The 11,050-nt window shown below is 39.5% G+C and overlaps 1 protein-coding gene across 1 annotated transcript in view; it reads left to right on the top strand.

The window, feature by feature from the left end:
* Positions 1-433: 433 nt before the first annotated feature.
* The window catches only part of tfr1a (transferrin receptor 1a), a 29,052-nt gene continuing 18,435 nt past the window's right edge, over positions 434-11,050 (top strand). The window contains exon 1 of the mRNA XM_050033362.1: positions 434-549. The gene's annotated coding sequence lies outside the window, so the exon portion shown is untranslated. The remainder of the gene's footprint in view (positions 550-11,050) is intronic.

Below are 11,050 nucleotides of genomic sequence, written 5' to 3'. Positions count from 1 at the left end.
ACTAAGTCATTATTTTCATAAAGCTTCTTATTATTCTGAGATAACAAGTCAGTATTTTGATATAGTAAGTCATTTTTGAGATGAGTAAGTCATTAATTTGAGATATATCTCATTATTTTGATTAAGTTTCTTATTATTTTGAGTTACTAACTCATCATTTTAAGACACTAAGTCATTATTGTGATAAAGTTTGTCACTATAATAACTCACAGGATCTTGTTTTTCATCTATAATATGAGTGCAAACATTTGAAGCAAGAAAACCACTTGCTCCTTGTTCTACACTACACATGCACAACCACTTCTCTGACACACCAATGTCAAACAGCACGTGGAGCCCCCACCGAGATCTCGCGATAGTTCTGTGTGTAATTTGGCGCACGCTACAAGGAAGTGACGTTAAAGTAGTACGCTGGTTGGTCTAATCTGATAGGTATAACTGGAAGCAGCGTGGTCAAGGACACCGGCTGAACCAGAGCAGATATCGAGGAAGCAGCAAGCAGAGGAACCTCGTGTCAAAGGCTGACAGAGAAGCTGTGGTGTAGAGAAGGTGAGACATTTATCCGCGACTAACGGAGCTAACGAAGCTAACTAAGCTAACGGTTACTTAGTTACAGAGGTTTCAAACTGAGAGGTGTTAATGCTCATTGTACAGATTTATTTTCAACTAACGTTACTGTGCTAAGACTGCTCTGCTGAAAGACAGAAAACCCTCGTTTGTCTTTGGAGAACATGTTAACTTATGCCAAACATATTATATATCTTGTTAACTCCTTTAAGTAGCTGAAAGTTTGCTACCCTCATGAATGTAATACTAACGTTGGCGCGTCCTAGCATGTTGCGGGGGCAGTCACACCACCTGTCACTTGTGTTAGGACACGTTTCCTCTTCATCGTACTGCAGATATGAGTCTGTATCCATATCGTTGTCACGTTGCCAATGCAACAACGGCGCCATAATGAGGGTAGCCAGTAGTCACGTTAGCAGGTCCTGCAGATCCGCTGAGTGATCCGCACTGTGCGGGTGTCAAACACAGCTAGCCTCCCCTGAGTGACCCTTCCTGCTCAGAGGTAACCGTGTCAGTGGGTAGACATGACACTGGCCCTGTTTACTGACCTTGACAGGCAGCAATAGGGCTGCTGCACAGATAAGCTATCTTTACCACAATATTCATAGCTGGATCCTTCAGTCTAGACTGCTTTTTAAATAAACCAACCTGCTTGTGCTCATTTAGATGCAGCTAAAAAGAGATTGGAAATAAGCACCAGGCAAATGCTGGTGAAATATTAAAGTGACTGCTTGATTTGCTTCACTCACAAGCTCACAATCCATCTGGCACAATGGCAGGTGGACAAAACGGTTTTGATTTGATGCTGAAAATGTCTCTCTTAGACATTATGTGAATATGTGGTAGGAGCGGAGCTATATTTGTTTATGGATGAGCTGTCCCTAAGGGGAATAGTGTGCTATTAGTCATTACTGAAACATTCAACATGCTGTTCAGACTAGCAGCAGGTGAACTCGACAAGCTGTTGCCTTTCATTGTCCTGAAAAGTGCAATAAATTACTGTTGCATGTAAGGTCACATACACAGTAAAAGAGGTATGACTTGTTTTTTATTACAGCAGTAATAAAGAAAGACCTGCTTGCAATTTTAATCACATCTGCAGTGGTGTTAGTCATCTGAAAGTATCTTTTACTGCCTTAACTCTTGACTAGAGATAGATTTGTCTTAGTATTATTTGTGAGAACAGACCGACAGTCTGTGTAATCTGTAAATATAAAACAAAAGTACAAAAACACAGCTGCAAATACACAATTTCCAGAAATAAATGAAAATATCTGTGAATACATTCAGTTAATTTACAAATACATGAAAAGTATTTGAGCATCTTTCTAGCATTTTCAGCTAGCGAACAGATATTTGTGAATCCAGTTTTTATTTGTGAATCTCAGTTCTGTGCCTTCAGCTTTTTATTTCATGCACACTGAGTCTTTATTTTTTTAGTTTTGGAATTTGGGTATTTGCAGAGTCGTTTCATATTTGCAAAATATTTTTTTTAAGTTTACAATCTTTGTGTTTGTAGAAGTTGTTTTATATTTACAGATAACACATTAACACACAGACTGTTTATGCCTTCACATAAAAAACGCTGAGACAAATCTATCTCCATACTGCCACAAAGGCTGTGTGACATGCACACAATGTGGTGCTGCTCGGTGGATCCCCTGCGTGCTGCTGTAATAGAAATACTTGTGCAGGCCCTAATAAATGGGATTTGTCTGCCTCACTGTTCTACTTCTTGGTCTTTTTTTCCCATGAGCTACTTGGAGCTTTTCCCCAATGTGACTCTCACATGATTCCCCCACGGCACAATGACTCCTCCGCACCCCTGACCCCTCTCCCCTCCTCCTCTCGTGCTACCCCTATCTTTGTTCCCTTTTCTCACCACTGCTATTTGTCCACCACACCTAAGTTTTCCCCCCTCGACAGAGTTTCCTAAGTCTGTCTGTCTGTCTGTCTGTCTGTCTGTCTGTCTGTCTGTCTGTCTGTCTGTGTGTGCCTGAGTTCACTCTGCAAAACTGGACAAAATGGGGTGGAAATAGTTTGGCTATGTTGCAAGATGCCTGCAGGATTAGACCAATGTGTGATTTAGTGTCAGTGTCAACATCAGTCTCTCTTTTTTTTTTTTTTTTTTTTGTCACTTGCCTGATCGGGCAAATTGGTTGCCCAAAGTCAACTTTTACATGCCCAGAAATTTTCATTACTGGCTGCTATTTTCTAGGAAGTACCTGATCTGTACTGCACATGTGCAGCTTCCAACTGAAATGAGAAGAAAGCAAGATGACTCAGTCTTTGTCTACTTTCATCATCAGCACTACAAAACAAAAGCTGTTAAATTCTTTTTTCCACAGGCAAGTGAGATGTTGGAATTACTAGTCCAGCGAGGTTTTGTTCCTCCTCCAGGCAATCGGATGATCCCTCTCGTTAAGCCCTGAATGTTAAAAAAAAGTTTTTGCCACCATTATCACTTTTTAAAAGTGATAATGTTCAAGAGGATTTTAATCAGAGAGAAACATTTGACATTAAATTTCTTAATTTGAGGAATTATCTAATCAATCAAGTCAAAGCAGCAAATATCTTATGCTGCTTTGTACATGTCTATAATAACCTTTTGTTAAACCGTATAATTGTCAGTTTTCCAAGTGTTTATTTACAAAGTAAACCAGCTTATTGGTGATACGATTGACACCAGTGAGCTGCAGGTTGTTCTGTTGTCTCTGACTATCATGAAAGGGTACACTATGTGATAATAATTTAATTGAAGTAATGATTTGTATCTACATATAGAGTGCTGACACATTTTTCTAGGGCGACACCAAAGTTAGCTTTACCCTGGTGGCCTCGTCAAAATGCCAAAAGTATTCTTCCATCGGATTTGGATTATTGCAGAAAATAAGCTCTGTGTGTTTGATACCTAAATGTTTTCTTTAGCAAGATAATCTCCACAAATGAACATCACTTATGTGATTTTTTTTTTTTTTTTTTTTTTTGAAGCGTATGTCCAATCACCCGAAGTAGAAAACTAATGTTATGCTATAAATGAACTACACTACTGTGGCATGGCTTCAACGTTATCACTGCAAAGAGGCTGTAACGCTGTGTTTAGCAGGATGACCCTCTGTAGTCTCATTAGCCACTTGTTAGCAACCGTCTTTTTAAAGACATGTAAAGGCTTCAAAATGTCGTACATTTGTTGTAGAACAATACGTGAAAGTCGCTGAACCTTTGTTAACCACAGACCTTATTTAAGGTGTCTAACGGAAAACTACTCAAAAATTCCTCTGATTTTGAGACAAGGAAACTGAGAGCGCAAAAATGCAACTCATTTCCTGGATTAGGAATTATTCCTGCTCCACCCTGTACAGATATGTACAATGTCGTGTAGTTGGGATTGCTCTCCTGTTGCACGTAAGATTTCTCAAATAATTTGAATAGATCTCAAGCTACACACAGGCATGTACAATGCTCAAAATACCATCGATTTAAAACAATTAAGTCAAGTCCAGTGCTTCTCCACAGCAACGCTGCTATTTCCTGATGCTTTGTGCATGTTTCCAGTCAAAGCTCAACCACTAGTTAGACAGGGTTTTCACTTAATTGCATGGCTCCAGGAATCCCTCAAGGCTTTTACTCTAACAGGAAGAAGTCGATATGGCTTTTCCTTTTGGTCGAGAACATCTGATAAAATCCCGTCGTACCATTTAATGAAATCTGATAACATATTATTCTTGGATGAGTTGAATTGCTCTCACCATGCTGGGTTAGGATGCAGTTTGCCTTCTGCACCAGGTCCTGACTTTCCACATAAAAACGGTGCATTAGGAACCTGATCATTTGCTAAAGGCAGAGCCCTGTAAACAAATAGGCTCGGTCTTTAACATATAATGATATGTTTTCATCGTTGTGGCAAATGTATGTTTGCACTGATGAGCAATAATAATTATGCAGTGTAAGGTATGACTTCGCTTGTTGTTTGAGTGTAGTGATCACGTCAGCATTATAAAACATCTACACTAGGCTGTCCACTAACAGTGGACTCGCGTGCATGTTCAGTTAAGTTAATTAGGGAATGAGTGTGATTCACTCAGTTATTGTAGGGAGGGCGTGTTCACCTCCGACTTCTTCGCCCCCTCTCAGCGACCCTTCACTGACTTCACAATAGTTCTGTTGTAATGTTTGAACAATGGTCTTCTTGCTACAGCTTCAGTAACCTATTTATGAAGCAATGACTACGTTTTTTTTTTTCAAAGGGATTTGTTAAGTTACTAAGAACGCTATGAGGAAGCTACTTTTGCAACATGTTTGACCCTGGAAACCAGAGACGAATTCACCTGTCAAACACTGACAGTAGGGCTTCAACTAATGATTATTTTTATTGTCGATTATTTTTCGATTAGTTGTTTGGTCTATAAAATGTCAGAAAATGGTGAAAAATATTGATCAGTGTTTTCCAAAGCAAAAGTTGACATCCTCAAATTTCTCGCTTGATCCACAACCCAAAGACATTCAGTTTCCTGTCACCAAGGAGTAAAGGAACCAGAAAATAGTCACATTCAAGAAGCGGGAATCAAAATTTTAACTTTTTCTTAAGGGGAGACACCTCAGGTGAATAAGGTAAAATTTTAACTAATAGATATCACCTTGAAACTTCCCCAGTTGTTCTTAAGTTGTATGTATAACTTGGCAAGGGATACATTATTTAATTAAATGCATAGTTTGCATTAATTTCCAGAGCAGAAATTTCATTTTGTTGACATATTGGAGTCAAAGGTTTTTACAGAAGGAATTTTGGATATCTCTTATCAGCACATAAATTAGAAAATAATGTCTACTACCGTTTAAAAAAAAAAAATCAATCTTCACTGTGTTTTTAGGAACAAAATGTTACATAAACCAGACTATGAATAATATATGAATAAACCCGCAGTGAAAACCTTCAGAACATAAATGGAAATAAAACTGTAAAGTTTGGTGTATGTTAGTGCTACTGAAGTTAAGATTTTTGGCTCAGAATATGAGAAAAAACAAATTTGGAGAAAATGGCTTTAAAGATATGTATTGTAAAGTTTCATACATTTTTAGACAAAAATTAAGACACTAGGGTAAAAATTTGTTGAAGTTTGACTTCTTACTTGGACACTTTTTCCAGTGTCTCACATGTTTTTTAAGTTTAGTTTCTTTCCCATTCAGTTTGCATTATGTTGAGGAAAACAAGTCCTGATAACAGAATGGCAGGCTGCTCCACGTCTCATTGTTATGGCCTTGACTATGAATGCTCAGAGTGCAGATGAACTCTGTCCAATTACTTTGGCTAAGGTTCAGGGAACTGTGCGGTCCTGCTGTCATTCAGTTCAACTGCCTAACAGGTTTAAGGGTGCGAGTGTGAGCAGGGCGTGACTCAAGTTTACTCTTACTATCTCTCTCCTGCACACACTTGGCTAAAAATTATTCAATGGAGATACAAGTCGAGCCTCTCACTCGTTGACCCCATCAAGGACATGAAGCACACTCTATCACCTTCTAGTGGAGTTGTCAGTGCGGTGTTAAAAGTTGTTCATATGCTGTGTGCGCAGCTATTCTTGATTTGTGTTCTGTTTTATGTTGCTCATATCCATAGGTCTCTCAACTGAAAGAGTAGCTAATCAGATTAAAGTATTAAGGCCCGGTATGTTTGGTATGTAAGATTATAGACATAGCTCTGCCCACCTTAGAGAGCTATTAGCTTTACAAAGCAGCTAAGCCTAGTCTGATACCTTTCCATATTACCCAAGTGTCTTTAAGTTGTGTTGCAAAGCAGGGTACTCATTCCTTTTAGTTTGAGACCTTTAGTTTGTGACCTTTAAGTCTAATGCACTTGGTTCTACCAACCCTCAAGGTTGTCAAGCTCGAGGAAGTCCTGGGGTTAAATGAGGCCAGGTTCTAAAGTTAGCTGTGCTTCATAATGCCTGTCATAGCCAAAGTGTTTTCCAAGCTAAGTTATTATATGGCTGGGTTCCAACATGACTGTGTCCTCATTTGCTTGATTGATACACACTTGAGAGTACGTGTTGGGCGTTTTATCTGTGCTGGCATGGGAGCATGCTGTCAGAGAGGAGCAAGGACCATGCTTTGGTTCTGCAAATTAGTGCAGGCCTGCTTGATCGTTTGTCCCCTTGGCATTGGCCCACACAGGCTCTCCTCACGCAAACCCTAGTTTGGGATCTCCTTCCAGTGGAGCTTGTGAGTTGGCCCGAAGGGATCATTAAGAGTTTCCTTCTCTGCTGTGTGATGGCACAGCACGGATCATAATCAGTGCGGACGAGCTCGATGTTTTCAGTTTTAGCTTTACTTCTGTTTCATCACAAATAAAGTTGTGAGCCAAATTTCACTATGCTTGGAGTATGTGGTTTGTGCATGAGCCCACTGTCAACAAAGCAGTGTTTAATTCAGTCCAAAGTTCGGCAAGTGTGGTAAAGGTTTAACCCCTGCGTCCATATAAGTCTTACATATAAGTGAACTGTGAAAAGCTGCTGATAAACCTACTTCAGAGCTTGATAAGACCGGGGTTGTTTGACAAGTTTTGGTCTGTTATGTTCTTCTTTTAAGGTCAGACAGCGCTCTCAGTCACATCATGCCTTGCTTGTGTCTGAAGAAGTTAGCTGGATGGTTTAAGGTGGAGATGTGTGAAATACTGCTACCTTTTCATGGAAACGCCTTTTGTTAAAAGGGGTTTTTAATAACGAGGCCCAGACACACCAAAGCGACATCAAAGAACTCGTGGTGACAAAGGCAGACTGTTGTGTCGTCTCAAATTGCATGTGTCTCATCATCTTACACATCGCAAAGACTACAACCAACTGTACTCATAGTACATTCTGCGCCTGCAAGAGGAGATAACTCTCCATACCAGCGGGTGGCGGTAGTGTGTATTCGCCATTCAAAAAGGGGAAACCAGACGACTGATAGGACGGATTCAAGACGCTAGTTAGCCAGTTAGCACATTAACAACACAACCTGATGTTAAAAGAGCAAAGGATGAAGTTTGTTTGCTTTCATCACTTTCGTTTTCCGTCTCGTGCACTAAGATGAACTGTTGATTAGAGTGATTTCATTCACTGACAGGCTCCGTCGTGTCCGATGCTAATTCCAACACACTGAATTGGCTGAAAAACAGCTGACAAGGACCGGCTAGTGCCAACAGACACATCGCAAAAACTATGGTGACAGACACTCAGCGACGACCTGACATTGACCAACGGCCGACCGGATTGGTGTGTCAGGACCCTTATATGCAGGTTTTCCAAGGTCATGGAAAGACTGAAATAGTCATGAGATTTCAGTCACATTTTCTAGGCCCAGAAATGTCATAGAATTAATAAAAATCCTTGAATGTTTTGGTAAAGTCATTGAATTTTGTTGTGTGTAATGAAATTGTTACAGTAATCTTGCGTGGATAACCTTCCACATAATGTAACGTAACGGCAAATGTATTTTCTGTAGCTGTCAACGTAAAGTAGCTCTAATATGCGTCTGTGTGACAAAGTTGTGTTTAACATCACGAAAGTTGCTTCATTTTATCCCCGCGCTCCTTCTCTCCCTTCATGTTTTCCAGACAGTTGAAATAATGTTTGAATAGAGTTTCAATCTATGTTTGAAAAGCAGTGGGCAAGTGGGACAAGAAGAAATAAAATTGTTATGGGTCCTTGAAAGGTAACTTTTTTGGGATCCCCATTCTTACTTTTTCATGATTTCATTTGGACAGTAACCATCAATTTGGGGCTAAATTTTGCTCTGATTACATGATGATGCTCCATTATTGTAATATTAGACCAAGTAATTAAATAAGACACACATTATGTTTGCATTAAAATAAATAGTTCCCAGGAAAAACAATTTTTACCATGCATGAAGTTCATTACAGTGTACGAATCATATTATATAGGTCACCTTTTCTTGTAGTCTCGTATGTAAAACATGAAAATTAGATTAGCATGCTAACAGAAACCATCACTAGCTAAATGTCCCTGCACTACAAACAAAGACAGACCCATCACATCCTGAGACACATGAGTCACTTACCTTTGATATCAATTGATTACGCTTTGACAGCTATGCTTTTGTCTGTTTTATGGATAATCTAAGTCTTCGTCAAAGGTGCTGCTCCAACAGAATTTTAAATCTAGCTTTACTAAAAGTCATGGAACAGTTTTGAAATCTTGTTGTGGGAACCCTGGACATGTCACCTACTGAGGTATCTTGCATATGTATTGAATGTGGAGGTCTTGTTCTGGTGAAAAGGATCCCTGGACCCAGAAAATAAAGTTGTTGTGCAGCCGACACTGGTTTCCTCTCTCCAGTGTGTATTTAAAAATACTTTTTTAAAGGAGTTTTAAAAAGAGCCCCGTGTAGCCAGAGAGATGGAAACAAAAGGTCACGGTTTTCTAACCTGGTTACATGGCCTTTTGTTGTCTGTAATGTTTCCGTGTTAACTATCAGACGGCCTTCCTCTAACCCCATGTGTGTTTTCAACATCTGCATTGTTGTCCGTGTGTATTGTCATAGAAACATGGTGTAACTTTGCCCTGCTTCTATTGTCTGCATCCCTTGTTGTATGGGCCACATTATAAAACCCCAACCTTGTGCTTTTATGGTGAACGAGGAAGTGATGCCACTGTGATTGTTGTGCAGCGTTTGTGTTGTTCGTTGGGTAAGTACCCAAAAGGGCACAAAGACCTCAGACCTGTCACTCAACAAGTATGTTTCCAGTGAAGCTTCTGAAGTATGGCGAGCCTGAACATGTTTACTCTTCCTTTTCTCACACCTTTGACTGTTATTGTGAAACTAATTTAATTATCTCAGTGCATGTGTTCCTACATGTGCTGTTATCCTGTGAACCTTATCACAAGGGATGTTTATGGGTGTGATGAGCCTTGTTTAGACTTGTTGACTACTGTAGTTGCATACAGTGTCTTCTACCAAGCCACGGCTAAATTCTGTGTATCTCACTGATGTTACTGACCTGTGTCACCTTTTTGAAGTAATAATAATAATAATAATAATAATAATAATAATAATAATAATAATAATGACTTTTTATTTGGTTACTGTAGGTATTGGCTTATATTGTGGCTCAGGCCGTGTTGTCAGTTGGATGGTCACTATTGTGACTCAGAAGGAACACAGCTGCAGAAGGGCATGAAGTGACTGTGCAGTGTCAGATATCAGTGAGTCAATAGAAATCTCACTGAGTGGTCAGAAATTGTATACTGTAGCATCGTTTGTCTCGCTCCTTAATCTGCATTTATAACAGAAATGATGATTCTTCTGATACGTGTATAATCTGAAGAAATGTGCAGAGAAGAATGAGGTATGAAAGCAAATTTGGTTTATGATTAGACATTGTCAAACACTTGTTTTGTAGTAAATGCAGTGTCATCTGCAGATTGCAACCAGCTGAAACTTCTCCTAGTTAGGATTCCTTCAGTGTTTATTGTTAAGGAGATTTTTACCGGGAGCTGCATTGTCCACTGCAGTCTTTGGAGGCGGCTGTAGCTCAGAGGTAGAAGGGGTTGTCCACAATTTGGAAAATCAGTGGTTCGATCCCCGGCACCTCCAGGCATGCCGAAGTATCCTTGAGCAATACTGAAGCCCAAATTGCTCCTGATGGTTGTTCCATCTATAAAAGAAAGTATGCCAAAAACTGAGTAGCAGGTGGCACCTTGTGTGGTAGTATGAATGTGTGTGAACGGGTGAATATGACTCGTAGTGTAAAATGTGCTTTGAGTGGTCGGATGACTAGAAAGGCGCTATACAAATGCAGGTCCATTTACCATCTTTCTTTGCGTACGCACAAAACGAGGCCTGAGAGAGGCGTACGCCATTTCCTATCTAAGCATGGGTCAATGTTTCTCCCCTCAGTCTGTTTTTATAGATCACAACTTTTCCAAACATTATGGAGACAGGAAATTGGCGACACAGATGGTGAGGTGGAAACATGACTGAAGAAATTGAATATTTTTTGGCGCATGCCATTTTAAGGTTTTGTCCATGCGCACATTTTTAGTAAGGATCCTACGCATTGTTTTATAAATGAGAACCCAGGTGATTTAAACCAGTAAGACCACTGAATAAAGCAGTTTCATGTCATTTTTTATTTTTATTTTTTTAAAAGTGTTTTTCCAACACCCTCATCGCTGAAGGTGGCCGATGTGAAAACGCGAATGGCCCCATCTAAAGCCAGTGTTTGGTTTGTCCATTCTGGGCTACCATACAAACATGGCAGTGCAACAGTGCATTTTTTTTTAAATTATTGTATAAATGATGAATATTAGAAATACAAATTACACTTTTGATTTGCTGCTGCTTTTTCAGTCCACTAGATTCAGTTTGCTGTGATAAAAATTACTCAAGTGACACTTACAGCCTGAAAACTATCTTATTGGCTTAAACAGACGTTGACAAAGTTTTCCTTTGGGGACATAATCTGCAGTTGAAAAAAGGTAATCAA

The sequence above is a fragment of the Epinephelus moara genome, chromosome 21, assembly GCF_006386435.1.
Source record: "Epinephelus moara isolate mb chromosome 21, YSFRI_EMoa_1.0, whole genome shotgun sequence".
Classification (NCBI taxonomy): Eukaryota; Metazoa; Chordata; class Actinopteri; order Perciformes; family Serranidae; genus Epinephelus; species Epinephelus moara.
Note: the sequence above shows the minus strand (reverse complement) of the source record. Positions and strands in the feature narration are given on the sequence as shown.